Here is a 24,477-nt window from a genome sequence, read left to right as displayed (position 1 = left end):
GACCGGGGACTGGGGACTGGGGACGGGTGGCGGTTGGCCCTGGAGCCGGTGTGTGGGCGGTGGAGGGCAGGGGTCGGATGCGGGCGGGCGGGCGGACGCAGAGGGGTCGAGGGGACCCGAGGGTGGCCGCCGCCGTCCTCGTTAGTATAGTGGTGAGTATCCCCGCCTGTCACGCGGGAGACCGGGGTTCGATTCCCCGACGGGGAGGCAAGCCGCCCTTTTTGGCCAGGCCCCGCACGCCGGCCCCCGCACGCCGGCCCCCGCACGCGGAGCACCAGGGACCGTGTGGCCTGCGGGCCCCGGACACGCACCCGTGTTGGGCGCACAGGGCACGGCGCGGTGCGGCGCGCGCGAGGAGTTTTCGCTCGCCCACGGTCGGTCGCCACCGACCGACAGGGCTTGGTGCGCTTGGTGCGCTAGGTGCGCTAGGTGCGCTAGGTGCGCTAGGTGCGCTGGGTGAGGGGGCGCGGACGAGCCGGGGAGCGAGCCTGCGGGTGCGGTCGGTCGCCTGGCCGTCGGACCTCTGGTGCACGAGGGCTTGGACGAGCCAGCTGAGGGCGGACGCGGACACGGATACGGATACGGACGCGTGCGCCGCCGGGGCTCCGCTGGATCCGGCGGCCGGGGCCCAGGAGTAAGGAGACCTGGAGCCGCTGGGCGGAGGCGGGCGCGTGCGCAGACGGAGAAGCGGCTGGCGTGCGTGTGGATGCGCGAGGGCGCGCGCGTGGATCGGGCAGGCGTGCTGGGCTTGGCCGGCGGGGCGCCGGGCGGCCTTGGGGTGGCAGCGGGGACGTGCGGGCGAGGCGCGCCGTCGGGGCACGGGGGCGGCGGGGCGCTCCGGGCAAGCCGGGCGGCGCGTGGCCAGGCCGGCCTCGGCGGGAGGCGTTGGTGGTATAGTGGTGAGCATAGCTGCCTTCCAAGCAGTTGACCCGGGTTCGATTCCCGGCCAACGCAGCGCGCCCACCTTTTGGCAGAGGCGGTGGTCGTGGCGCGCGCCCGGCCGCCCAGGTGGGGCGGACTCGGCTGAGCGCGGCGGGGCAGGGCGTGCGCGGGGGCCAGGAGACGGAGGCGCGCCGTGTGTTTTTTTGAGGTCAGGGCGGATGGCGGGCGGGGGCCCGTCGGCCGGCCCGGGCAGGACAGCCGGGGGTTGGCCGTGGAAGTAGCGCGGCAGGCCAGGCGCTGCTGCTGCTGCTGCTGCTGCTGCTGCTGTTGCCGCTGCTGCCGCCCATTGGCACCCAGGCGCCGGCTGCAGCAGGCAGAGGCCCAGGCCAGACGCGCAGCCCGACGCTCCCTGGTGGTCTAGTGGTTAGGATTCGGCGCTCTCACCGCCGCGGCCCGGGTTCGATTCCCGGTCAGGGAAGCCTTTCTTCTTCCTCGGAGGGCCGGCGTGTGTGCTCTGCCTCCCGCAGTACAGCCCGCCCACTTTTGCACAACCACGCAGCCAACTGCTTGTGCAATGGGGCAACGCACACTGCGCCCCAGCCCCGGCCCCGGCCCAAGCTCTGTGCCTCTGCCTCCGCGGCCGCCCTCAGCTGCTGTCCTTTTCGCCAGCTGCGCCACCTCAGGACCTTCGGCCGCTCCCCACCTCCAGGCTGCTCGCTGTCCCCCTGCTCCCGCGCCTCCCCTGCCAGCCTTTCTGCGACACTCCTGGGCAGCCGGAACACCCCCAACCCAGACGTGGGCACGCGCGCACCAACACACAGCCACCCGCACACCCAGGATGCCACAATTCCGGAACAGCCGCACCCCACTCCACACACAGGGACCGGTGCCTGCACGCACTCGGCCTCACGTCCTCACTCACGACATCACCGCCGCCGGCACCACGCACAGGAACGCGTGTGCTTCTGCGTGCGCGCGCACACACACACACACACACACACAGACACACACACACACAGAGAGACACAGAGGGCACGCCTTCTCTCCCTGCCCGTTGGGCCAGGTGCCAGGTGCCGCGTGCCATGGCCTCCGTGGGTCTGAGAGTCACCAAGCAGCCCAGGGTGCAGTTGCTTTGGTTTTCCCACCGTGAGCCGATCCAGGCTCCCAGGTGGGCTCGGGGCTTGAACACGTGGGAGCTGTCCCAGAGGGGCCCTGCACTTGGCACCCCTCCCCGCCTCCACACCCCAGGATGCAGGATGCAGGATGCAGGATGCAGGATGCAGGATGCAGGATGCAGGATGCAGATGCGAGACCAGCAGGCTGGAGAGGGCCGGCAAGCTGGAGCCCTGGGCAATGCCGGCGGCTGGCCATAGGTGAGGGAGCCTCCTCCTCCGGGAGGAGGTGGGAGAGGGCTTGCGGACAGCCCGAGAGCCGAGATGACAGCCAGCCAGTGTGTGGGGACAAGGTGGAGGAGAGGGGAGCGGCATACGCTGGCGTTTCACCGTGGGCTCTCTCCGCACGGGAGGGAACCGACCCTCCCGGTCCCCGTCGCGGGCCACGCCACCACGGATTTGGTAGCACGTTCCAATCCCCGCCTCATCTCTGAGCTCGCGCTCTCTGCGTCCCGATTGACGCCTCGATCCCTGCATGCGGTTCTCTGCCCTACTCTGTGCCGGCTCGGCCCTCGTCAAGTAGCGGCTCCGGCTCCTTGTGCCCACACAGGACCTCCAGGGCAAGGGCGGAGCTGCCCAGCCGCTTAGGGCAGGTCTCGGGGGCGACAGGTCGACGGGACTCAGAGGGCAGCGTCTCAGGCGTGGAGCCTCCCGTGCAGTGGGTTGGGAGGGGCCCGGCCCTGGGCACTGGGGGCGGTGTGTGGGGCGCGTGGCAGGGCTGGAGTCGGGTGTCCGTTCTGGAGGCTGGCATCCCAAGCAGCCTAGGGCCAGGGCGTGAGCCCCCAACGGGGGCCGGCATCTGTCCAGCAGCCGGAAGGCGGGAGGAGTCGTGGAAGGGTGCTAGGGCCAGCCGCGCGTTGGCGATGGTTGGTTGTGAGAGCAGGGTGTGGGGAGGCGAAGCGGCGGGGCTTGGCGGCTCAGTGGCCGGCCGGCAGAGCGGCGAGGTCGGAAGTGCAGCGCGTGGGCCCGAAGTGGGTATCAGGAGAGGCAGAGGCTAGGAAGGAGGCAGGGGTGCGAGGGCTGAGGCACTGGCGCTGGGCTAGGCGGGGTTCGGCGGCCAGGGGGGCTGGGGAGCGCGTGTGCCAAGAGTGCTGGTGCAAGGCTGGCCAGAGAGGAGCCCGAGGGAGCGGCTTGCGCAGAGGCACTGCTGGGGCTGCCCAAGCAAAAGGGGAGCAGGAGCTGCATGGGCCGGGAATCGAACCCGGGCCTCCCGCGTGGCAGGCGAGAATTCTACCACTGAACCACCCATGCACCGTCGGCGGGCGCCGCCAGGAGCCGCCACAGGCCCGCAGGCTGATCACCACGAGCTGCTCCGTTGCAGCCGCTTTCCGTGGAGCAGGGCGACCACGCGCAAGCAGAAGGAGCTGCTCCACGCGCCTCTAGGGCCCAGGCTGCTTGGCAAGCTGCCTAGAGTTGAGGATGGGCGGAATGGTTGGCTGGGGTGGGGTTGGAGGGGGTGTGGTGTGGTGTGGTGTGGTGTGGTGGTGGTTGGCCTTGGATGGATGGGTGGGGTTTGGGAGGGAGACACACACACTCACACACACACACACACACACGAGAGAGAGAGAGAGAGAGAGAGAGAGAGAGAGAGAGAGAGAGCGCGCTAGAGAGCAAGAGGCAGGCAGACAGAGAAAGAGAGAGAAGCACAGAGCTTCAGCTCCTGCTGGGTTGTTGTCTGCATCCCAGGGCACGGGGAAGGAGGGGCGCTGGAGCCCAGAGAGAGCCAGGATGCAGCCGGCCAGACCCGGCCCTCTGCCCAGGTCCCCGTCAGAGCAGGTGACTCGGGGCGGTCCCCGTGGTGGTGGGCTCGGGTGTGAGCCACGGCTGCAACAGGAGCACCGGCTGAAGGCGGGTGTGTGGCCGGCCGCCACGCTGGGTGGGGCGCGCCTGCCCATGGAGCCCCCCGCCCCGCCCCTGGGGAGGCGGTGGGTCGTGGAGCAGAGCCAACGTGTGCAGCTGGGTGACCGCAGGGCGCCTGGGCCTTCGGCCGGCCACCAACCACTGCCCCGGGTGGTTTTCCCGACTCGTGGCCTCTGTGCCTCCTGAGGCAGCTGTGCTGAGGCCGAGAGAGGCGGGAGCACGGGGTCAGCCAAGGGCTCCGAGGAGCAGGATCCCGGGCAGCGCGCTGTCCCGAGCAGGCAGACAGGCTGGCAGGCGGGAGGCGGGAGGCGGGAGGCGGGAGTGCGCAGCGAGGGCGAGGAGGTGGGACGCGGCCGAAGTGCGCTGCTCTCGGTGGGCTGGCTGCAGACAGGTGTTTAGGGGACGCTCGGGAGGACTCTGGGCGGGCCGCCCGTCGGTTCAGCGCTCTGGGGCTGGCAGGAGGCGGGGAGAGGTGGAGGAGATCTGGGGACTGGGGCTGGGAGGCGGAGGGCCGTGAATGTGCGGAAGGTAGCGGCAGAGGGTGGCGGCAGAGGAGCGGAGGAGCCAGGAAGACTCGGAGGCAGGTGGGTCCCGAGAAGCGGTGTGGTGGGGAGAGGTGGGCGGGAGTGCCTGCGCGCTGGCCAGTTGGAGCGTGGTCCCTGTGGCGAGTGCCACGTGTGGGCCGGCAAGGCGGGGTCTCGCTCGCGACGGCTGGAGAGGCGGAGCGGCGAGCGGCGTGTTGCACGACGGGCGCGAGGCTGGCCCGGGCGTGCCAAAAAGGCGTGCTTGTCAGGAGTGGGATTCGAACCCACGCCTCCAGGGGAGACTGCGACCTGAACGCAGCGCCTTAGACCGCTCGGCCATCCTGACGGCGGGCCGGGTGGCGCGGCCGTTCCCTTGGCTGGGGGAGCGCGCCAGGGACTGCGGCCTTGGTCCGTCGCGCCGCCTGGGCCCTGGGCTGCGGGGCCAGGGCGCAGGCCGCCGGGCGCGCGGGGCGCGCGGGGCGCGCGGGGCGCGCGGTTCCCGGGGCAGCTCCGCGCGGTTCCCGGGGCTTGCAGGGCGCCGCTGCCCGGTTCTGGAGGCCGCACGGGGCACCCGGCAGCACCCCCCGGGACGCATCCCAGACGGGCCGCCCGCTCCTTCCAGTTCGCAGCGCTACCCCCTGCCCCCGTTGTGCCCCGCCCAGCGGGTCGTCGTGGTCTTCCTCCTCCTCCTCCTCCTCTCCCTCTGGGTTTTCCTGGGGGTGCTCTTCCTCCTCTTCCTCGCTGTGCCCCTCCGCTGGCTCTTCTCCCCTCTCCTCTTGCTGCTGCTGCTGCTGCTGCTGCTGCTGCTGCTCTTCCTCATCTTCATCCTCCTCCCTGGCTTCCCCTGGGTCCTCCGGTTGGTTGGCTCTATGCTCCTGGAAGCTAGCATGTTGTGGTCCCGGGCCGGGGAGTCCACGTGGGGCTGAAGGCACTAGGTTGCGGGGACCGGGGACTGGGGACTGGGGACGGGTGGCGGTTGGCCCTGGAGCCGGTGTGTGGGCGGTGGAGGGCAGGGGTCGGGTGCGGGCGGGCGGGCGGGCGGACGCAGAGGGGTCGAGGGGACCCGAGGGTGGCCGCCGCCGTCCTCGTTAGTATAGTGGTGAGTATCCCCGCCTGTCACGCGGGAGACCGGGGTTCGATTCCCCGACGGGGAGGCAAGCCGCCCTTTTTGGCCAGGCCCCGCACGCCGGCCCCCGCACGCGGAGCACCAGGGACCATGTGGCCTGCGGGCCCCGGACACGCACCCGTGTTGGGCGCACAGGGCGCGGCGCGGTGCGGCGCGCGCGAGGAGTTTTCGCTCGCCCACGGTCGGTCGCCACCGACCGACAGGGCTTGGTGCGCTAGGTGCGCTAGGTGCGCTGGGTGCGCTAGGTGCGCTGGGTGAGGGGGCGCGGACGAGCCGGGGAGCGAGCCTGCGGGTGCGGTCGGTCGCCTGGCCGTCGGACCTCTGGTGCACGAGGGCTTGGACGAGCCAGCTGAGGGCGGACGCGGACACGGACGCGCGCGCCGCCGGGGCTCCGCTGGATCCGGAGGCCGGTTCCCAGGAGTAAGGAGACCGGGAGGCGCTGGGCGGAGGCGGGCGCGTGCGCAGACGGAGAAGCGGCTGGCGTGCGTGTGGATGCGCGAGGGCGCGCGCGTGGATCGGGCAGGCGTGCTGGGCTTGGCCGGCGGGGCGCCGGGCGGCCTTGGGGTGGCAGCGGGGAAGTGCGGGCGAGGCGCGCCGTCGGGGCACGGGGGCGGCGGGGCGCTCCGGGCAAGCCGGGCGGCGCGTGGCCAGGCCGGCCTCGGCGGGAGGCGTTGGTGGTATAGTGGTGAGCATAGCTGCCTTCCAAGCAGTTGACCCGGGTTCGATTCCCGGCCAACGCAGCGCGCCCACCTTTTGGCAGAGGCGGTGGTCGTGGCGCGCGCCCGGCCGCCCAGGTGGGGCGGACTCGGCTGAGCGCGGCGGGGCAGGGCGTGCGCGGGGGCCAGGAGACGGAGGCGCGCCGTGTGTTTTTTTGAGGTCAGGGCGGATGGCGGGCGGGGGCCCGTCGGCCGGCCCGGGCAGGACAGCCGGGGGTTGGCCGTGGAAGTAGCGCGGCAGGCCAGGCGCTGCTGCTGCTGCTGCTGCTGCTGCTGCTGTTGCCGCTGCTGCCGCCCATTGGCACCCAGGCGCCTGCTGCAGCAGGCAGAGGCCCAGGCCAGACGCGCAGCCCGACGCTCCCTGGTGGTCTAGTGGTTAGGATTCGGCGCTCTCACCGCCGCGGCCCGGGTTCGATTCCCGGTCAGGGAAGCCTTTCTTCTTCCTCGGAGGGCCGGCGTGTGTGCTCTGCCTCCCGCAGTACAGCCCGCCCACTTTTGCACAACCACGCAGCCAACTGCTTGTGCAATGGGGCAACGCACACTGCGCCCCAGCCCCGGCCCCGGCCCAAGCTCTGTGCCTCTGCCTCCGCGGCCGCCCTCAGCTGCTGTCCTTTTCGCCAGCTGCGCCACCTCAGGACCTTCGGCCGCTCCCCACCTCCAGGCTGCTCGCTGTCCCCCTGCTCCCGCGCCTCCCCTGCCAGCCTTTCTGCGACACTCCTGGGCAGCCGGAACACCCCCAACCCAGACGTGGGCACGCGCGCACCAACACACAGCCACCCGCACACCCAGGATGCCACAATTCCGGAACAGCCGCACCCCACTCCACACACAGGGACCGGTGCCTGCACGCACTCGGCCTCACGTCCTCACTCACGACATCACCGCCGCCGGCACCACGCACAGGAACGCGTGTGCTTCTGCGTGCGCGCGCACACACACACACACACACACACAGACACACACACACACAGAGAGACACAGAGGGCACGCCTTCTCTCCCTGCCCGTTGGGCCAGGTGCCAGGTGCCGCGTGCCATGGCCTCCGTGGGTCTGAGAGTCACCAAGCAGCCCAGGGTGCAGTTGCTTTGGTTTTCCCACCGTGAGCCGATCCAGGCTCCCAGGTGGGCTCAGGGCTTGAACACGTGGGAGCTGTCCCAGAGGGGCCCTGCACTTGGCACCCCTCCCCGCCTCCACCCCCCAGGATGCAGGATGCAGGATGCAGGATGCAGGATGCAGATGCGAGACCAGCAGGCTGGAGAGGGCCGGCAAGCTGGAGCCCTGGGCAATGCCGGCGGCTGGCCATCGGTGAGGGAGCCTCCTCCTCCGGGAGGAGGTGGGAGAGGGCTTGCGGACAGCCCGAGAGCCGAGATGACAGCCAGCCAGTGTGTGGGGACAAGGTGGAGGAGAGGGGAGCGGCATACGCTGGCGTTTCACCGTGGGCTCTCTCCGCACGGGAGGGAACCGACCCTCCCGGTCCCCGTCGCGGGCCACGCCACCACGGATTTGGTAGCACGTTCCAATCCCCGCCTCATCTCTGAGCTCGCGCTCTCTGCGTCCCGATTGACGCCTCGATCCCTGCATGCGGTTCTCCGCCCTACTCTGTGCCGGCTCGGCCCTCGTCAAGTAGCGGCTCCGGCTCCTTGTGCCCACACAGGACCTCCAGGGCAAGGGCGGAGCTGCCCAGCCGCTTAGGGCAGGTCTCGGGGGCGACAGGTCGACGGGACTCAGAGGGCAGCGTCTCAGGCGTGGAGCCTCCCGTGCAGTGGGTTGGGAGGGGCCCGGCCCTGGGCACTGGGGGCGGTGTGTGGGGCGCGTGGCAGGGCTGGAGTCGGGTGTCCGTTCTGGAGGCTGGCATCCCAAGCAGCCTAGGGCCAGGGCGTGAGCCCCCAACGGGGGCCGGCATCTGTCCAGCAGCCGGAAGGCGGGAGGAGTCGTGGAAGGGTGCTAGGGCCAGCCGCGCGTTGGCGATGGTTGGTTGTGAGAGCAGGGTGTGGGGAGGCGAAGCGGCGGGGCTTGGCGGCTCAGTGGCCGGCCGGCAGAGCGGCGAGGTCGGAAGTGCAGCGCGTGGGCCCGAAGTGGGTATCAGGAGAGGCAGAGGCTAGGAAGGAGGCAGGGGTGCGAGGGCTGAGGCACTGGCGCTGGGCTAGGCGGGGTTCGGCGGCCAGGGGGGCTGGGGAGCGCGTGTGCCAAGAGTGCTGGTGCAAGGCTGGCCAGAGAGGAGCCCGAGGGAGCGGCTTGCGCAGAGGCACTGCTGGGGCTGCCCAAGCAAAAGGGGAGCAGGAGCTGCATGGGCCGGGAATCGAACCCGGGCCTCCCGCGTGGCAGGCGAGAATTCGACCACTGAACCACCCATGCACCGTCGGCGGGCGCCGCCAGGAGCCGCCACAGGCCCGCAGGCTGATCACCACGAGCTGCTCCGTTGCAGCCGCTTTCCGTGGAGCAGGGCGACCACGCGCAAGCAGAAGGAGCTGCTCCACGCGCCTCTAGGGCCCAGGCTGCTTGGCAAGCTGCCTAGAGTTGAGGATGGGCGGAATGGTTGGCTGGGGTGGGGTTGGAGGGGGTGTGGTGTGGTGTGGTGTGGTGGTGGTTGGCCTTGGATGGATGGGTGGGGTTTGGGAGGGACACACACACACTCACACACACACACACACACGAGACAGAGAGAGAGAGAGAGAGAGAGAGAGAGAGCGAGCTAGAGAGCAAGAGGCAGGCAGACAGAGAAAGAGAGAGAAGCACAGAGCTTCAGCTCCTGCTGGGTTGTTGTCTGCATCCCAGGGCACGGGGAAGGAGGGGCGCTGGAGCCCAGAGAGAGCCAGGATGCAGCCGGCCAGACCCGGCCCTCTGCCCAGGTCCCCGTCAGAGCAGGTGACTCGGGGCGGTCCCCGTGGTGGTGGGCTCGGGTGTGAGCCACGGCTGCAACAGGAGCACCGGCTGAAGGCGGGTGTGTGGCCGGCCGCCACGCTGGGTGGGGCGCGCCTGCCCATGGAGCCCCCCGCCCCGCCCCTGGGGAGGCGGTGGGTCGTGGAGCAGAGCCAACGTGTGCAGCTGGGTGACCGCAGGGCGCCTGGGCCTTTGGCCGGCCACCAACCACTGCCCCGGGTGGTTTTCCCGACTCGTGGCCTCTGTGCCTCCTGCGGCAGCTGTGCTGAGGCCGAGAGAGGCGGGAGCACGGGGTCAGCCAAGGGCTCCGAGGAGCAGGATCCCGGGCAGCGCGCTGTCCCGAGCAGGCAGACAGGCTGGCAGGCGGGAGGCGGGAGGCGGGAGGCGGGAGTGCGCAGCGAGGGCGAGGAGGTGGGACGCGGCCGAAGTGCGCTGCTCTCGGTGGGCTGGCTGCAGACAGGTGTTTAGGGGACGCTCGGGAGGACTCTGGGCGGGCCGCCCGTCGGTTCAGCGCTCTGGGGCTGGCAGGAGGCGGGGAGAGGTGGAGGAGATCTGGGGACTGGGGCTGGGAGGCGGAGGGCCGTGAATGTGCGGAAGGTAGCGGCAGAGGGTGGCGGCAGAGGAGCGGAGGAGCCAGGAAGACTCGGAGGCAGGTGGGTCCCGAGAAGCGGTGTGGTGGGGAGAGGTGGGCGGGAGTGCCTGCGCGCTGGCCAGTTGGAGCGTGGTCCCTGTGGCGAGTGCCACGTGTGGGCCGGCAAGGCGGGGTCTCGCTCGCGACGGCTGGAGAGGCGGAGCGGCGAGCGGCGTGTTGCACGACGGGCGCGAGGCTGGCCCGGGCGTGCCAAAAAGGCGTGCTTGTCAGGAGTGGGATTCGAACCCACGCCTCCAGGGGAGACTGCGACCTGAACGCAGCGCCTTAGACCGCTCGGCCATCCTGACGGCGGGCCGGGTGGCGCGGCCGTTCCCTTGGCTGGGGGAGCGCGCCAGGGACTGCGGCCTTGGTCCGTCGCGCCGCCTGGGCCCTGGGCTGCGGGGCCAGGGCGCAGGCCGCCGGGCGCGCGGGGCGCGCGGGGCGCGCGGGGCGCGCGGTTCCCGGGGCAGCTCCGCGCGGTTCCCGGGGCTTGCAGGGCGCCGCTGCCCGGTTCTGGAGGCCGCACGGGGCACCCGGCAGCACCCCCCGGGACGCATCCCAGACGGGCCGCCCGCTCCTTCCAGTTCGCAGCGCTACCCCCTGCCCCCGTTGTGCCCCGCCCAGCGGGTCGTCGTGGTCTTCCTCCTCCTCCTCCTCCTCTCCCTCTGGGTTTTCCTGGGGGTGCTCTTCCTCCTCTTCCTCGCTGTGCCCCTCCGCTGGCTCTTCTCCCCTCTCCTCTTGCTGCTGCTGCTGCTGCTGCTGCTGCTGCTGCTCTTCCTCATCTTCATCCTCCTCCCTGGCTTCCCCTGGGTCCTCCGGTTGGTTGGCTCTATGCTCCTGGAAGCTAGCATGTTGTGGTCCCGGGCCGGGGAGTCCACGTGGGGCTGAAGGCACTAGGTTGCGGGGACCGGGGACTGGGGACTGGGGACGGGTGGCGGTTGGCCCTGGAGCCGGTGTGTGGGCGGTGGAGGGCAGGGGTCGGGTGCGGGCGGGCGGGCGGGCGGACGCAGAGGGGTCGAGGGGACCCGAGGGTGGCCGCCGCCGTCCTCGTTAGTATAGTGGTGAGTATCCCCGCCTGTCACGCGGGAGACCGGGGTTCGATTCCCCGACGGGGAGGCAAGCCGCCCTTTTTGGCCAGGCCCCGCACGCCGGCCCCCGCACGCGGAGCACCAGGGACCATGTGGCCTGCGGGCCCCGGACACGCACCCGTGTTGGGCGCACAGGGCGCGGCGCGGTGCGGCGCGCGCGAGGAGTTTTCGCTCGCCCACGGTCGGTCGCCACCGACCGACAGGGCTTGGTGCGCTAGGTGCGCTAGGTGCGCTGGGTGCGCTAGGTGCGCTGGGTGAGGGGGCGCGGACGAGCCGGGGAGCGAGCCTGCGGGTGCGGTCGGTCGCCTGGCCGTCGGACCTCTGGTGCACAAGAGCTTGGACGAGCCAGCTGAGGGCGGACGCGGACACGGACGCGCGCGCCGCCGGGGCTCCGCTGGATCCGGAGGCCGGTTCCCAGGAGTAAGGAGACCGGGAGGCGCTGGGCGGAGGCGGGCGCGTGCGCAGACGGAGAAGCGGCTGGCGTGCGTGTGGATGCGCGAGGGCGCGCGCGTGGATCGGGCAGGCGTGCTGGGCTTGGCCGGCGGGGCGCCGGGCGGCCTTGGGGTGGCAGCGGGGAAGTGCGGGCGAGGCGCGCCGTCGGGGCACGGGGGCGGCGGGGCGCTCCGGGCAAGCCGGGCGGCGCGTGGCCAGGCCGGCCTCGGCGGGAGGCGTTGGTGGTATAGTGGTGAGCATAGCTGCCTTCCAAGCAGTTGACCCGGGTTCGATTCCCGGCCAACGCAGCGCGCCCACCTTTTGGCAGAGGCGGTGGTCGTGGCGCGCGCCCGGCCGCCCAGGTGGGGCGGACTCGGCTGAGCGCGGCGGGGCAGGGCGTGCGCGGGGGCCAGGAGACGGAGGCGCGCCGTGTGTTTTTTTGAGGTCAGGGCGGATGGCGGGCGGGGGCCCGTCGGCCGGCCCGGGCAGGACAGCCGGGGGTTGGCCGTGGAAGTAGCGCGGCAGGCCAGGCGCTGCTGCTGCTGCTGCTGCTGCTGCTGCTGTTGCCGCTGCTGCCGCCCATTGGCACCCAGGCGCCTGCTGCAGCAGGCAGAGGCCCAGGCCAGACGCGCAGCCCGACGCTCCCTGGTGGTCTAGTGGTTAGGATTCGGCGCTCTCACCGCCGCGGCCCGGGTTCGATTCCCGGTCAGGGAAGCCTTTCTTCTTCCTCGGAGGGCCGGCGTGTGTGCTCTGCCTCCCGCAGTACAGCCCGCCCACTTTTGCACAACCACGCAGCCAACTGCTTGTGCAATGGGGCAACGCACACTGCGCCCCAGCCCCGGCCCCGGCCCAAGCTCTGTGCCTCTGCCTCCGCGGCCGCCCTCAGCTGCTGTCCTTTTCGCCAGCTGCGCCACCTCAGGACCTTCGGCCGCTCCCCACCTCCAGGCTGCTCGCTGTCCCCCTGCTCCCGCGCCTCCCCTGCCAGCCTTTCTGCGACACTCCTGGGCAGCCGGAACACCCCCAACCCAGACGTGGGCACGCGCGCACCAACACACAGCCACCCGCACACCCAGGATGCCACAATTCCGGAACAGCCGCACCCCACTCCACACACAGGGACCGGTGCCTGCACGCACTCGGCCTCACGTCCTCACTCACGACATCACCGCCGCCGGCACCACGCACAGGAACGCGTGTGCTTCTGCGTGCGCGCGCACACACACACACACACACACACAGACACACACACACACAGAGAGACACAGAGGGCACGCCTTCTCTCCCTGCCCGTTGGGCCAGGTGCCAGGTGCCGCGTGCCATGGCCTCCGTGGGTCTGAGAGTCACCAAGCAGCCCAGGGTGCAGTTGCTTTGGTTTTCCCACCGTGAGCCGATCCAGGCTCCCAGGTGGGCTCGGGGCTTGAACACGTGGGAGCTGTCCCAGAGGGGCCCTGCACTTGGCACCCCTCCCCGCCTCCACCCCCCAGGATGCAGGATGCAGGATGCAGGATGCAGGATGCAGATGCGAGACCAGCAGGCTGGAGAGGGCCGGCAAGCTGGAGCCCTGGGCAATGCCGGCGGCTGGCCATCGGTGAGGGAGCCTCCTCCTCCGGGAGGAGGTGGGAGAGGGCTTGCGGACAGCCCGAGAGCCGAGATGACAGCCAGCCAGTGTGTGGGGACAAGGTGGAGGAGAGGGGAGCGGCATACGCTGGCGTTTCACCGTGGGCTCTCTCCGCACGGGAGGGAACCGACCCTCCCGGTCCCCGTCGCGGGCCACGCCACCACGGATTTGGTAGCACGTTCCAATCCCCGCCTCATCTCTGAGCTCGCGCTCTCTGCGTCCCGATTGACGCCTCGATCCCTGCATGCGGTTCTCCGCCCTACTCTGTGCCGGCTCGGCCCTCGTCAAGTAGCGGCTCCGGCTCCTTGTGCCCACACAGGACCTCCAGGGCAAGGGCGGAGCTGCCCAGCCGCTTAGGGCAGGTCTCGGGGGCGACAGGTCGACGGGACTCAGAGGGCAGCGTCTCAGGCGTGGAGCCTCCCGTGCAGTGGGTTGGGAGGGGCCCGGCCCTGGGCACTGGGGGCGGTGTGTGGGGCGCGTGGCAGGGCTGGAGTCGGGTGTCCGTTCTGGAGGCTGGCATCCCAAGCAGCCTAGGGCCAGGGCGTGAGCCCCCAACGGGGGCCGGCATCTGTCCAGCAGCCGGAAGGCGGGAGGAGTCGTGGAAGGGTGCTAGGGCCAGCCGCGCGTTGGCGATGGTTGGTTGTGAGAGCAGGGTGTGGGGAGGCGAAGCGGCGGGGCTTGGCGGCTCAGTGGCCGGCCGGCAGAGCGGCGAGGTCGGAAGTGCAGCGCGTGGGCCCGAAGTGGGTATCAGGAGAGGCAGAGGCTAGGAAGGAGGCAGGGGTGCGAGGGCTGAGGCACTGGCGCTGGGCTAGGCGGGGTTCGGCGGCCAGGGGGGCTGGGGAGCGCGTGTGCCAAGAGTGCTGGTGCAAGGCTGGCCAGAGAGGAGCCCGAGGGAGCGGCTTGCGCAGAGGCACTGCTGGGGCTGCCCAAGCAAAAGGGGAGCAGGAGCTGCATGGGCCGGGAATCGAACCCGGGCCTCCCGCGTGGCAGGCGAGAATTCGACCACTGAACCACCCATGCACCGTCGGCGGGCGCCGCCAGGAGCCGCCACAGGCCCGCAGGCTGATCACCACGAGCTGCTCCGTTGCAGCCGCTTTCCGTGGAGCAGGGCGACCACGCGCAAGCAGAAGGAGCTGCTCCACGCGCCTCTAGGGCCCAGGCTGCTTGGCAAGCTGCCTAGAGTTGAGGATGGGCGGAATGGTTGGCTGGGGTGGGGTTGGAGGGGGTGTGGTGTGGTGTGGTGTGGTGGTGGTTGGCCTTGGATGGATGGGTGGGGTTTGGGAGGGAGACACACACACTCACACACACACACACACACACGAGAGAGAGAGAGAGAGAGAGAGAGAGAGAGAGAGAGCGCTAGAGAGCAAGAGGCAGGCAGACAGAGAAAGAGAGAGAAGCACAGAGCTTCAGCTCCTGCTGGGTTGTTGTCTGCATCCCAGGGCACGGGGAAGGAGGGGCGCTGGAGCCCAGAGAGAGCCAGGATGCAGCCGGCCAGACCCGGCCCTCTGCCCAGGTCCCCGTCAGAGCAGGTGACTCGGGGCGGTCCCCGTGGTGGTGGGCTCGGGTGTGAGCCACGGCTGCAACAGGAGCACCGGCTGAAGGCGGGTGTGTGGCCGGCCGCCACGCTGGGTGGGGCGCGCCTGCCCATGGAGCCCCCCGCCCCGCCCCTGGGGAGGCGGTGGGTCGTGGAGCAGAGCCAACGTGTGCAGCTGGGTGACCGCAGGGCGCCTGGGCCTTTGGCCGGCCACCAACCACTGCCCCGGGTGGTTTTCCCGACTCGTGGCCTCTGTGCCTCCTGCGGCAGCTGTGCTGAGGCCGAGAGAGGCGGGAGCACGGGGTCAGCCAAGGGCTCCGAGGAGCAGGATCCCGGGCAGCGCGCTGTCCCGAGCAGGCAGACAGGCTGGCAGGCGGGAGGCGGGAGGCGGGAGGCGGGAGTGCGCAGCGAGGGCGAGGAGGTGGGACGCGGCCGAAGTGCGCTGCTCTCGGTGGGCTGGCTGCAGACAGGTGTTTAGGGGACGCTCGGGAGGACTCTGGGCGGGCCGCCCGTCGGTTCAGCGCTCTGGGGCTGGCAGGTGGCGGGGAGAGGTGGAGGAGATCTGGGGACTGGGGCTGGGAGGCGGAGGGCCGTGAATGTGCGGAAGGTAGCGGCAGAGGGTGGCGGCAGAGGAGCGGAGGAGCCAGGAAGACTCGGAGGCAGGTGGGTCCCGAGAAGCGGTGTGGTGGGGAGAGGTGGGCGGGAGTGCCTGCGCGCTGGCCAGTTGGAGCGTGGTCCCTGTGGCGAGTGCCACGTGTGGGCCGGCAAGGCGGGGTCTCGCTCGCGACGGCTGGAGAGGCGGAGCGGCGAGCGGCGTGTTGCACGACGGGCGCGAGGCTGGCCCGGGCGTGCCAAAAAGGCGTGCTTGTCAGGAGTGGGATTCGAACCCACGCCTCCAGGGGAGACTGCGACCTGAACGCAGCGCCTTAGACCGCTCGGCCATCCTGACGGCGGGCCGGGTGGCGCGGCCGTTCCCTTGGCTGGGGGAGCGCGCCAGGGACTGCGGCCTTGGTCCGTCGCGCCGCCTGGGCCCTGGGCTGCGGGGCCAGGGCGCAGGCCGCCGGGCGCGCGGGGCGCGCGGGGCGCGCGGTTCCCGGGGCAGCTCCGCGCGGTTCCCGGGGCTTGCAGGGCGCCGCTGCCCGGTTCTGGAGGCCGCACGGGGCACCCGGCAGCACCCCGGGACGCATCCCAGACGGGCCGCCCGCTCCTTCCAGTTCGCAGCGCTACCCCCCGCCCCCGTTGTGCCCCGCCCAGCGGGTCGTCGTGGTCTTCCTCCTCCTCCTCCTCTCCCTCTGGGTTTTCCTGGGGGTGCTCTTCCTCCTCTTCCTCGCTGTGCCCCTCCGCTGGCTCTTCTCCCCTCTCCTCTTGCTGCTGCTGCTGCTGCTGCTCTTCCTCATCTTCATCCTCCTCCCTGGCTTCCCCTGGGTCCTCCGGTTGGTTGGCTCTATGCTCCTGGAAGCTAGCATGTTGTGGTCCCGGGCCGGGGAGTCCACGTGGGGCGAAGGCACTAGGTTGCGGGGACCGGGGACTGGGGACGGGTGGCGGTTGGCCCTGGAGCCGGTGTGTGGGCGGTGGAGGGCAGGGGGCGGGTGCGGGCGGGCGGGCGGGCGCAGAGGGGTCGAGGGGACCCGAGGGTGGCCGCCGCCGTCCTCGTTAGTATAGTGGTGAGTATCCCCGCCTGTCACGCGGGAGACCGGGGTTCGATTCCCCGACGGGGAGGCAAGCCGCCCTTTTTGGCCAGGCCCCGCACGCCGGCCCCCGCACGCGGAGCACCAGGGACCGTGTGGCCTGCGGGCCCCGGACACGCACCCGTGTTGGGCGCACAGGGCGCGGCGCGCGCGAGGAGTTTTCGCTCGCCCACGGTCGGTCGCCACCGACCGACAGGGCTTGGTGCGCTTGGTGCGCTTGGTGCGCTTGGTGCGCTTGGTGCGCTTGGTGCGCTAGGTGCGCTAGGTGCGCTAGGTGCGCTGGGTGAGGGGGCGCGGACGAGCCGGGGAGCGAGCCTGCGGGTGCGGTCGGTCGCCTGGCCGTCGGACCTCTGGTGCACGAGGGCTTGGACGAGCCAGCTGAGGGCGGACGCGGAGACGGATACGGATACGGACGCGCGCGCCGCCGGGGCTCCGCTGGATCCGGAGGCCGGGGCCCAGGAGTAAGGAGACCTGGAGCCGCTGGGCGGAGGCGGGCGCGTGCGCAGACGGAGAAGCGGCTGGCGTGCGTGTGGATGCGCGAGGGCGCGCGCGTGGATCGGGCAGGCGTGCTGGGCTTGGCCGGCGGGGCGCCGGGCGGCCTTGGGGTGGCAGCGGGGACGTGCGGGCGAGGCGCGCCGTCGGGGCACGGGGGCGGCGGGGCGCTCCGGGCAAGCCGGGCGGCGCGTGGCCAGGCCGGCCTCGGCGGGAGGCGTTGGTGGTATAGTGGTGAGCATAGCTGCCTTCCAAGCAGTTGACCCGGGTTCGATTCCCGGCCAACGCAGCGCGCCCACCTTTTGGCAGAGGCGGTGGTCGTGGCGCGCGCCCGGCGGCCCAGGTGGGGCGGACTTGGCTGAGCGCGGCGGGGCAGGGCGTGCGCGGGGGCCAGGAGACGGAGGCGCGCCGTGTGTTTTTTTGAGGTCAGGGCGGATGGCGGGCGGGGGCCCGTCGGCCGGCCCGGGCAGGACAGCCGGGGGTTGGCCGTGGAAGTAGCGCGGCAGGCCAGGCGCTGCTGCTGCTGCTGCTGCTGCTGCTGCTGCCGCCCATTGGCACCCAGGCGCCGGCTGCAGCAGGCAGAGGCCCAGGCCAGACGCGCAGCCCGACGCTCCCTGGTGGTCTAGTGGTTAGGATTCGGCGCTCTCACCGCCGCGGCCCGGGTTCGATTCCCGGTCAGGGAAGCCTTTCTTCTTCCTCGGAGGGCTGGCGTGTGTGCTCTGCCTCCCGCAGTACAGCCCGCCCACTTTTGCACAACCACGCAGCCAACTGCTTGTGCAATGGGGCAACGCACACTGCGCCCCAGCCCCGGCCCCGGCCCAAGCTCTGTGCCTCTGCCTCCGCGGCCGCCCTCAGCTGCTGTCCTTTTCGCCAGCTGCGCCACCTCAGGACCTTCGGCCGCTCCCCACCTCCAGGCTGCTCGCTGTCCCCCTGCTCCCGCGCCTCCCCTGCCAGCCTTTCTGCGACACTCCTGGGCAGCCGGAACACCCCCAACCCAGACGTGGGCACGCGCGCACCAACACACAGCCACCCGCACACCCAGGATGCCACAATTCCGGAACAGCCGCACCCCACTCCACACACAGGGACCGGTGCCTGCACGCACTCGGCCTCACGTCCTCACTCACGACATCACCGCCGCCGGCACCACGCACAGGAACGCGTGTGCTTCTGCGTGTGCGCGCGCGCACACACACTCACACACACAGACACACACACACAGAGACACAGAGGGCACGCCTTCTCTCCCTGCCCGTTGGGCCAGGTGCCAGGTGCCGCGTGCCATGGCCTCCGTGGGTCTGAGAGTCACCAAGCAGCCCAGGGTGCAGTTGCTTTGGTTTTCCCACCGTGAGCCGATCCAGGCTCCCAGGTGGGCTCGGGGCTTGAACACGTGGGAGCTGTCCCAGAGGGGCCCTGCACTTGGCACCCCTCCCCGCCTCCACCCCCCAGGATGCAGGATGCAGGATGCAGGATGCAGATGCGAGACCAGCAGGCTGGAGAGGGCCGGCAAGCTGGAGCCCTGGGCAATGCCGGCGGCTGGCCATATGTGAGGGAGCCTCCTCCTCCGGGAGGAGGTGGGAGAGGGCTTGCGGACAGCCCGAGAGCCGAGATGACAGCCAGCCAGTGTGTGGGGACAAGGTGGAGGAGAGGGGAGCGGCATACGCTGGCGTTTCACCGTGGGCTCTCTCCGCACGGGAGGGAACCGACCCTCCCGGTCCCCGTCGCGGGCCACGCCACCACGGATTTGGTAGCACGTTCCAATCCCCGCCTCATCTCTGAGCTCGCGCTCTCTGCGTCCCGATTGACGCCTCGATCCCTGCATGCGGTTCTCCGCCCTACTCTGTGCCGGCTCGGCCCTCGTCAAGTAGCGGCTCCGGCTCCTTGTGCCCACACAGGACCTCCAGGGCAAGGGCGGAGCTGCCCAGCCGCTTAGGGCAGGTCTCGGGGGCGACAGGTCGAGGGGACTCAGAGGGCAGCGTCTCAGGCGTGGAGCCTCCCGTGCAGTGGGTTGGGAGGGGCCCGGCCCTGGGCACTGGGGGCGGTGTGTGGGGCACGTGGCAGGGCTGGAGTCGGGTGTCCGTTCTGGAGGCTGGCATCCCAAGCAGCCTAGGGCCAGGGCGTGAGCCCCCAACGGGGGCCGGCATCAGTCCAGCAGCCGGAAGGCGGGAGGAGTCGTGGAAGGGTGCTAGGGCCAGCCGCGCGTTGGCGATGGTTGGTTGTGAGAGCAGGGTGTGGGGAGACGAAGCGGCGGGGCTTGGCGGCTCAGTGGCCGGCCGGCAGAGCGGCGAGGTCGGAAGTGCAGCGCGTGGGCCCGAAGTGGGTATCAGGAGAGGCAGAGGCTAGGAAGGAGGCAGGGGTGCGAGGGCTGAAGCACTGGGCTAGGCGGGGTTCGGCGGCCAGGGGGGCTGGGGAGCGCGTGTGCCAAGAGTGCTGGTGCAAGGCTGGCCAGAGAGGAGCCCGAGGGAGCGGCTTGCGCAGAGGCACTGCTGGGGCTGCCCAAGCAAAAGGGGAGCAGGAGCTGCATGGGCCGGGAATCGAACCCGGGCCTCCCGCGTGGCAGGCGAGAATTCGACCACTGAACCACCCATGCACCGTCGGCGGGCGCCGCCAGGAGCCGCCACAGGCCCGCAGGCTGATCACCACGAGCTGCTCCGTTGCAGCCGCTTTCCGTGGAGCAGGGCGACCACGCGCAAGCAGAAGGAGCTGCTCCACGCGCCTCTAGGGCCCAGGCTGCTTGGCAAGCTGCCTAGAGTTGAGGATGGGCGGAATGGTTGGCTGGGGTGGGGTTGGAGGGGGTGTGGTGTGGTGTGGTGTGGTGGTGGTTGGCCTTGGATGGATGGGTGGGTGGGGTTTGGGAGGGACACACACACACACACACACACACACACACACGAGACAGAGAGAGAGAGAGAGAGAGAGAGAGAGCGAGCTAGAGAGCAAGAGGCAGGCAGACAGAGAAAGAGAGAGAAGCACAGAGCTTCAGCTCCTGCTGGGTTGTTGTCTGCATCCCAGGGCACGGGGAAGGAGGGGCGCTGGAGCCCAGAGAGAGCCAGGATGCAGCCGGCCAGACCCGGCCTTCTGCCCAGGTCCCCGTCAGAGCAGGTGACTCGGGGCGGTCCCCGTGGTGGTGGGCTCGGGTGTGAGCCACGGCTGCAACAGGAGCACCGGCTGAAGGCGGGTGTGTGGCCGGCCGCCACGCTGGGTGGGGCGCGCCTGCCCATGGAGCCCCCCGCCCCGCCCCTGGGGAGGCGGTGGGTCGTGGAGCAGAGCCAACGTGTGCAGCTGGGTGACCGCAGGGCGCCTGGGCCTTCGGCCGGCCACCAACCACTGCCCCGGGTGGTTTTCCCGACTCGTGGCCTCTGTGCCTCCTGCGGCAGCTGTGCTGAGGCCGAGAGAGGCGGGAGCACGGGGTCAGCCAAGGGCTCCGAGGAGCAGGATCCCGGGCAGCGCGCTGTCCCGAGCAGGCAGACAGGCTGGCAGGCGGGAGGCGGGAGGCGGGAGGCGGGAGGCGGGAGTGCGCAGCGAGGGCGAGGAGGTGGGACGCGGCCGAAGTGCGCTGCTCTCGGTGGGCTGGCTGCAGACAGGTGTTTAGGGGACGCTCGGGAGGACTCTGGGCGGGCCGCCCGTCGGTTCAGCGCTCTGGGGCTGGCAGGAGGCGGGGAGAGGTGGAGGAGATCTGGGGACTGGGGCTGGGAGGCGGAGGGCCGTGAATGTGCGGAAGGTAGCGGCAGAGGGTGGCGGCAGAGGAGCGGAGGAGCCAGGAAGACTCGGAGGCAGGTGGGTCCCGAGAAGCGGTGTGGTGGGGAGAGGTGGGCGGGAGTGCCTGCGCGCTGGCCAGTTGGAGCGGGGTCCCTGTGGCGAGTCCCACGTGTGGGCCGGCAAGGCGGGGTCTCGCTCGCGACGGCTGGAGAGGCGGAGCGGCGAGCGGCGTGTTGCACGACGGGCGCGAGGCTGGCCCGGGCGTGCCAAAAAGGCGTGCTTGTCAGGAGTGGGATTCGAACCCACGCCTCCAGGGGAGACTGCGACCTGAACGCAGCGCCTTAGACCGCTCGGCCATCCTGACGGCGGGCCGGGTGGCGCGGCCGTTCCCTTGGCTGGGGGAGCGCGCCAGGGACTGCGGCCTTGGTCCGTCGCGCCGCCTGGGCCCTGGGCTGCGGGGCCAGGGCGCAGGCCGCCGGGCGCGCGGGGCGCGCGGGGCGCGCGGTTCCCGGGGCAGCTCCGCGCGGTTCCCGGGGCTTGCAGGGCGCCGCTGCCCGGTTCTGGAGGCCGCACGGGGCACCCGGCAGCACCCCGGGACGCATCCCAGACGGGCCGCCCGCTCCTTCCAGTTCGCAGCGCTACCCCCCGCCCCCGTTGTGCCCCGCCCAGCGGGTCGTCGTGGTCTTCCTCCTCCTCCTCCTCTCCCTCTGGGTTTTCCTGGGGGTGCTCTTCCTCCTCTTCCTCGCTGTGCCCCTCCGCTGGCTCTTCTCCCCTCTCCTCTTGCTGCTGCTGCTGCTGCTGCTGCTGCTGCTCTTCCTCATCTTCATCCTCCTCCCTGGCTTCCCCTGGGTCCTCCGGTTGGTTGGCTCTATGCTCCTGGAAGCTAGCATGTTGTGGTCCCGGGCCGGGGAGTCCACGTGGGGCGAAGGCACTAGGTTGCGGGGACCGGGGACTGGGGACGGGTGGCGGTTGGCCCTGGAGCCGGTGTGTGGGCGGTGGAGGGCAGGGGGCGGGTGCGGGCGGGCGGGCGGGCGCAGAGGGGTCGAGGGGACCCGAGGGTGGCCGCCGCCGTCCTCGTTAGTATAGTGGTGAGTATCCCCGCCTGTCACGCGGGAGACCGGGGTTCGATTCCCCGACGGGGAGGCAAGCCGCCCTTTTTGGCCAGGCCCCGCACGCCGGCCCCCGCACGCGGAGCACCAGGGACCGTGTGGCCTGCGGGCCCCGGACACGCACCCGTGTTGGGCGCACAGGGCGCGGCGCGCGCGAGGAGTTTTCGCTCGCCCACGGTCGGTCGCGACCGACCGACAGGGCTTGGTGCGCTTGGTGCGCTTGGTGCGCTTGGTGCGCTTGGTGCGCTTGGTGCGCTAGGTGCGCTAGGTGCGCTGGGTGAGGGGGCGCGGACGAGCCGGGGAGCGAGCCTGCGGGTGCGGTCGGTCGCCTGGCCGTCGGACCTCTGGTGCACGAGGGCTTGGACGAGCCAGCTGAGGGCGGACGCGGAGACGGATACGGATACGGACGCGCGCGCCGCCGGGGCTCCGCTGGATCCGGAGGCCGGGGCCCAGGAGTAAGGAGACCTGGAGCCGCTGGGCGGAGGCGGGCGCGTGCGCAGACGGAGAAGCGGCTGGCGTGCGTGTGGATGCGCGAGGGCGCGCGCGTGGATCGGGCAGGCGTGCTGGGCTTGGCCGGCGGGGCGCCGGGCGGCCTTGGGGTGGCAGCGGGGACGTGCGGGCGAGGCGCGCCGTCGGGGCACGGGGGCGGCGGGGCGCTCCGGGCAAGCCGGGCGGCGCGTGGCCAGGCCGGCCTCGGCGGGAGGCGTTGGTGGTATAGTGGTGAGCATAGCTGCCTTCCAAGCAGTTGACCCGGGTTCGATTCCCGGCCAACGCAGCGCGCCCACCTTTTGGCAGAGGCGGTGGTCGTGGCGCGCGCCCGGCCGCCCAGGTGGGGCGGACTCGGCTGAGCGCGGCGGGGCAGGGCGTGCGCGGGGGCCAGGAGACGGAGGCGCGCCGTGTGTTTTTTTGAGGTCAGGGCGGATGGCGGGCGGGGGCCCGTCGGCCGGCCCGGGCAGGACAGCCGGGGGTTGGCCGTGGAAGTAGCGCGGCAGGCCAGGCGCTGCTGCTGCTGCTGCTGCTGTTGCCGCTGCTGCCGCCCATTGGCACCCAGGCGCCGGCTGCAGCAGGCAGAGGCCCAGGCCAGACGCGCAGCCCGACGCTCCCTGGTGGTCTAGTGGTTAGGATTCGGCGCTCTCACCGCCGCGGCCCGGGTTCGATTCCCGGTCAGGGAAGCCTTTCTTCTTCCTCGGAGGGCCGGCGTGTGTGCTCTGCCTCCCGCAGTACAGCCCGCCCACTTTTGCACAACCACGCAGCCAACTGCTTGTGCAATGGGGCAACGCACACTGCGCCCCAGCCCCGGCCCCGGCCCAAGCTCTGTGCCTCTGCCTCCGCGGCCGCCCTCAGCTGCTGTCCTTTTCGCCAGCTGCGCCACCTCAGGACCTTCGGCCGCTCCCCACCTCCAGGCTGCTCGCTGTCCCCCTGCTCCCGCGCCTCCCCTGCCAGCCTTTCTGCGACACTCCTGGGCAGCCGGAACACCCCCAACCCAGACGTGGGCACGCGCGCACCAACACACAGCCACCCGCACACCCAGGATGCCACAATTCCGGAACAGCCGCACCCCACTCCACACACAGGGACCGGTGCCTGCACGCACTCGGCCTCACGTCCTCACTCACGACATCACCGCCGCCGGCACCACGCACAGGAACGCGTGTGCTTCTGCGTGCGCGCGCACACACACACACACACACACACAGACACACACACACACAGAGAGACACAGAGGGCACGCCTTCTCTCCCTGCCCGTTGGGCCAGGTGCCAGGTGCCGCGTGCCATGGCCTCCGTGGGTCTGAGAGTCACCAAGCAGCCCAGGGTGCAGTTGCTTTGGTTTTCCCACCGTGAGCCGATCCAGGCTCCCAGGTGGGCTCGGGGCTTGAACACGTGGGAGCTGTCCCAGAGGGGCCCTGCACTTGGCACCCCTCCCCGCCTCCACCCCCCAGGATGCAGGATGCAGGATGCAGGATGCAGGATGCAGGATGCAGGATGCAGGATGCAGATGCGAGACCAGCAGGCTGGAGAGGGCCGGCAAGCTGGAGCCCTGGGCAATGCCGGCGGCTGGCCATAGGTGAGGGAGCCTCCTCCTCCGGGAGGAGGTGGGAGAGGGCTTGCGGACAGCCCGAGAGCCGAGATGACAGCCAGCCAGTGTGTGGGGACAAGGTGGAGGAGAGGGGAGCGGCATACGCTGGCGTTTCACCGTGGGCTCTCTCCGCACGGGAGGGAACCGACCCTCCCGGTCCCCGTCGCGGGCCACGCCACCACGGATTTGGTAGCACGTTCCAATCCCCGCCTCATCTCTGAGCTCGCGCTCTCTGCGTCCCGATTGACGCCTCGATCCCTGCATGCGGTTCTCCGCCCTACTCTGTGCCGGCTCGGCCCTCGTCAAGTAGCGGCTCCGGCTCCTTGTGCCCACACAGGACCTCCAGGGCAAGGGCGGAGCTGCCCAGCCGCTTAGGGCAGGTCTCGGGGGCGACAGGTCGACGGGACTCAGAGGGCAGCGTCTCAGGCGTGGAGCCTCCCGTGCAGTGGGTTGGGAGGGGCCCGGCCCTGGGCACTGGGGGCGGTGTGTGGGGCGCGTGGCAGGGCTGGAGTCGGGTGTCCGTTCTGGAGGCTGGCATCCCAAGCAGCCTAGGGCCAGGGCGTGAGCCCCCAACGGGGGCCGGCATCTGTCCAGCAGCCGGAAGGCGGGAGGAGTCGTGGAAGGGTGCTAGGGCCAGCCGCGCGTTGGCGATGGTTGGTTGTGAGAGCAGGGTGTGGGGAGGCGAAGCGGCGGGGCTTGGCGGCTCAGTGGCCGGCCGGCAGAGCGGCGAGGTCGGAAGTGCAGCGCGTGGGCCCGAAGTGGGTATCAGGAGAGGCAGAGGCTAGGAAGGAGGCAGGGGTGCGAGGGCTGAGGCACTGGCGCTGGGCTAGGCGGGGTTCGGCGGCCAGGGGGGCTGGGGAGCGCGTGTGCCAAGAGTGCTGGTGCAAGGCTGGCCAGAGAGGAGCCCGAGGGAGCGGCTTGCGCAGAGGCACTGCTGGGGCTGCC

General features: G+C 71.1%; 19 non-coding genes across 19 annotated transcripts; 15 read left to right on the top strand and 4 right to left on the bottom strand.

Moving 5' to 3' along the window:
* Window positions 1-135: 135 nt before the first annotated feature.
* TRNAD-GUC (transfer RNA aspartic acid (anticodon GUC)) lies at window positions 136-207 on the top strand. Its single transcript has one exon. It is a non-coding gene; the product is annotated as a tRNA-Asp (tRNA).
* A 675-nt stretch (window positions 208-882) lies between these two features.
* On the top strand, window positions 883-954 carry TRNAG-UCC (transfer RNA glycine (anticodon UCC)). The gene has a single exon. It is a non-coding gene; the product is annotated as a tRNA-Gly (tRNA).
* A 334-nt stretch (window positions 955-1,288) lies between these two features.
* On the top strand, window positions 1,289-1,360 carry TRNAE-CUC (transfer RNA glutamic acid (anticodon CUC)). The gene has a single exon. It is a non-coding gene; the product is annotated as a tRNA-Glu (tRNA).
* Window positions 1,361-4,701: 3,341 nt separating this feature from the next.
* On the bottom strand, window positions 4,702-4,784 carry TRNAL-CAG (transfer RNA leucine (anticodon CAG)). Its single transcript has one exon. It is a non-coding gene; the product is annotated as a tRNA-Leu (tRNA).
* Window positions 4,785-5,520: 736 nt separating this feature from the next.
* On the top strand, window positions 5,521-5,592 carry TRNAD-GUC (transfer RNA aspartic acid (anticodon GUC)). The gene has a single exon. It is a non-coding gene; the product is annotated as a tRNA-Asp (tRNA).
* Window positions 5,593-6,232: 640 nt separating this feature from the next.
* On the top strand, window positions 6,233-6,304 carry TRNAG-UCC (transfer RNA glycine (anticodon UCC)). Its single transcript has one exon. It is a non-coding gene; the product is annotated as a tRNA-Gly (tRNA).
* Window positions 6,305-6,638: 334 nt separating this feature from the next.
* Window positions 6,639-6,710, top strand: TRNAE-CUC (transfer RNA glutamic acid (anticodon CUC)). Its single transcript has one exon. It is a non-coding gene; the product is annotated as a tRNA-Glu (tRNA).
* A 3,305-nt stretch (window positions 6,711-10,015) lies between these two features.
* On the bottom strand, window positions 10,016-10,098 carry TRNAL-CAG (transfer RNA leucine (anticodon CAG)). The gene has a single exon. It is a non-coding gene; the product is annotated as a tRNA-Leu (tRNA).
* Window positions 10,099-10,834: 736 nt separating this feature from the next.
* TRNAD-GUC (transfer RNA aspartic acid (anticodon GUC)) lies at window positions 10,835-10,906 on the top strand. Its single transcript has one exon. It is a non-coding gene; the product is annotated as a tRNA-Asp (tRNA).
* A 640-nt stretch (window positions 10,907-11,546) lies between these two features.
* On the top strand, window positions 11,547-11,618 carry TRNAG-UCC (transfer RNA glycine (anticodon UCC)). The gene has a single exon. It is a non-coding gene; the product is annotated as a tRNA-Gly (tRNA).
* A 334-nt stretch (window positions 11,619-11,952) lies between these two features.
* Window positions 11,953-12,024, top strand: TRNAE-CUC (transfer RNA glutamic acid (anticodon CUC)). The gene has a single exon. It is a non-coding gene; the product is annotated as a tRNA-Glu (tRNA).
* A 3,307-nt stretch (window positions 12,025-15,331) lies between these two features.
* Window positions 15,332-15,414, bottom strand: TRNAL-CAG (transfer RNA leucine (anticodon CAG)). The gene has a single exon. It is a non-coding gene; the product is annotated as a tRNA-Leu (tRNA).
* A 698-nt stretch (window positions 15,415-16,112) lies between these two features.
* On the top strand, window positions 16,113-16,184 carry TRNAD-GUC (transfer RNA aspartic acid (anticodon GUC)). The gene has a single exon. It is a non-coding gene; the product is annotated as a tRNA-Asp (tRNA).
* Window positions 16,185-16,862: 678 nt separating this feature from the next.
* TRNAG-UCC (transfer RNA glycine (anticodon UCC)) lies at window positions 16,863-16,934 on the top strand. The gene has a single exon. It is a non-coding gene; the product is annotated as a tRNA-Gly (tRNA).
* A 322-nt stretch (window positions 16,935-17,256) lies between these two features.
* TRNAE-CUC (transfer RNA glutamic acid (anticodon CUC)) lies at window positions 17,257-17,328 on the top strand. Its single transcript has one exon. It is a non-coding gene; the product is annotated as a tRNA-Glu (tRNA).
* A 3,297-nt stretch (window positions 17,329-20,625) lies between these two features.
* Window positions 20,626-20,708, bottom strand: TRNAL-CAG (transfer RNA leucine (anticodon CAG)). Its single transcript has one exon. It is a non-coding gene; the product is annotated as a tRNA-Leu (tRNA).
* Window positions 20,709-21,415: 707 nt separating this feature from the next.
* TRNAD-GUC (transfer RNA aspartic acid (anticodon GUC)) lies at window positions 21,416-21,487 on the top strand. Its single transcript has one exon. It is a non-coding gene; the product is annotated as a tRNA-Asp (tRNA).
* A 669-nt stretch (window positions 21,488-22,156) lies between these two features.
* On the top strand, window positions 22,157-22,228 carry TRNAG-UCC (transfer RNA glycine (anticodon UCC)). The gene has a single exon. It is a non-coding gene; the product is annotated as a tRNA-Gly (tRNA).
* A 325-nt stretch (window positions 22,229-22,553) lies between these two features.
* On the top strand, window positions 22,554-22,625 carry TRNAE-CUC (transfer RNA glutamic acid (anticodon CUC)). The gene has a single exon. It is a non-coding gene; the product is annotated as a tRNA-Glu (tRNA).
* The last annotated feature ends 1,852 nt before the right edge of the window (window positions 22,626-24,477 follow it).

This window comes from Oryctolagus cuniculus, chromosome 7 (assembly GCF_051225735.1).
Source record: "Oryctolagus cuniculus isolate XC-2025 breed Fujian yellow rabbit chromosome 7, ASM5122573v1, whole genome shotgun sequence".
NCBI classification, from domain to species: domain Eukaryota; kingdom Metazoa; phylum Chordata; class Mammalia; order Lagomorpha; family Leporidae; genus Oryctolagus; species Oryctolagus cuniculus.
This window is presented reverse-complemented; position numbering and strand designations above follow the sequence as displayed.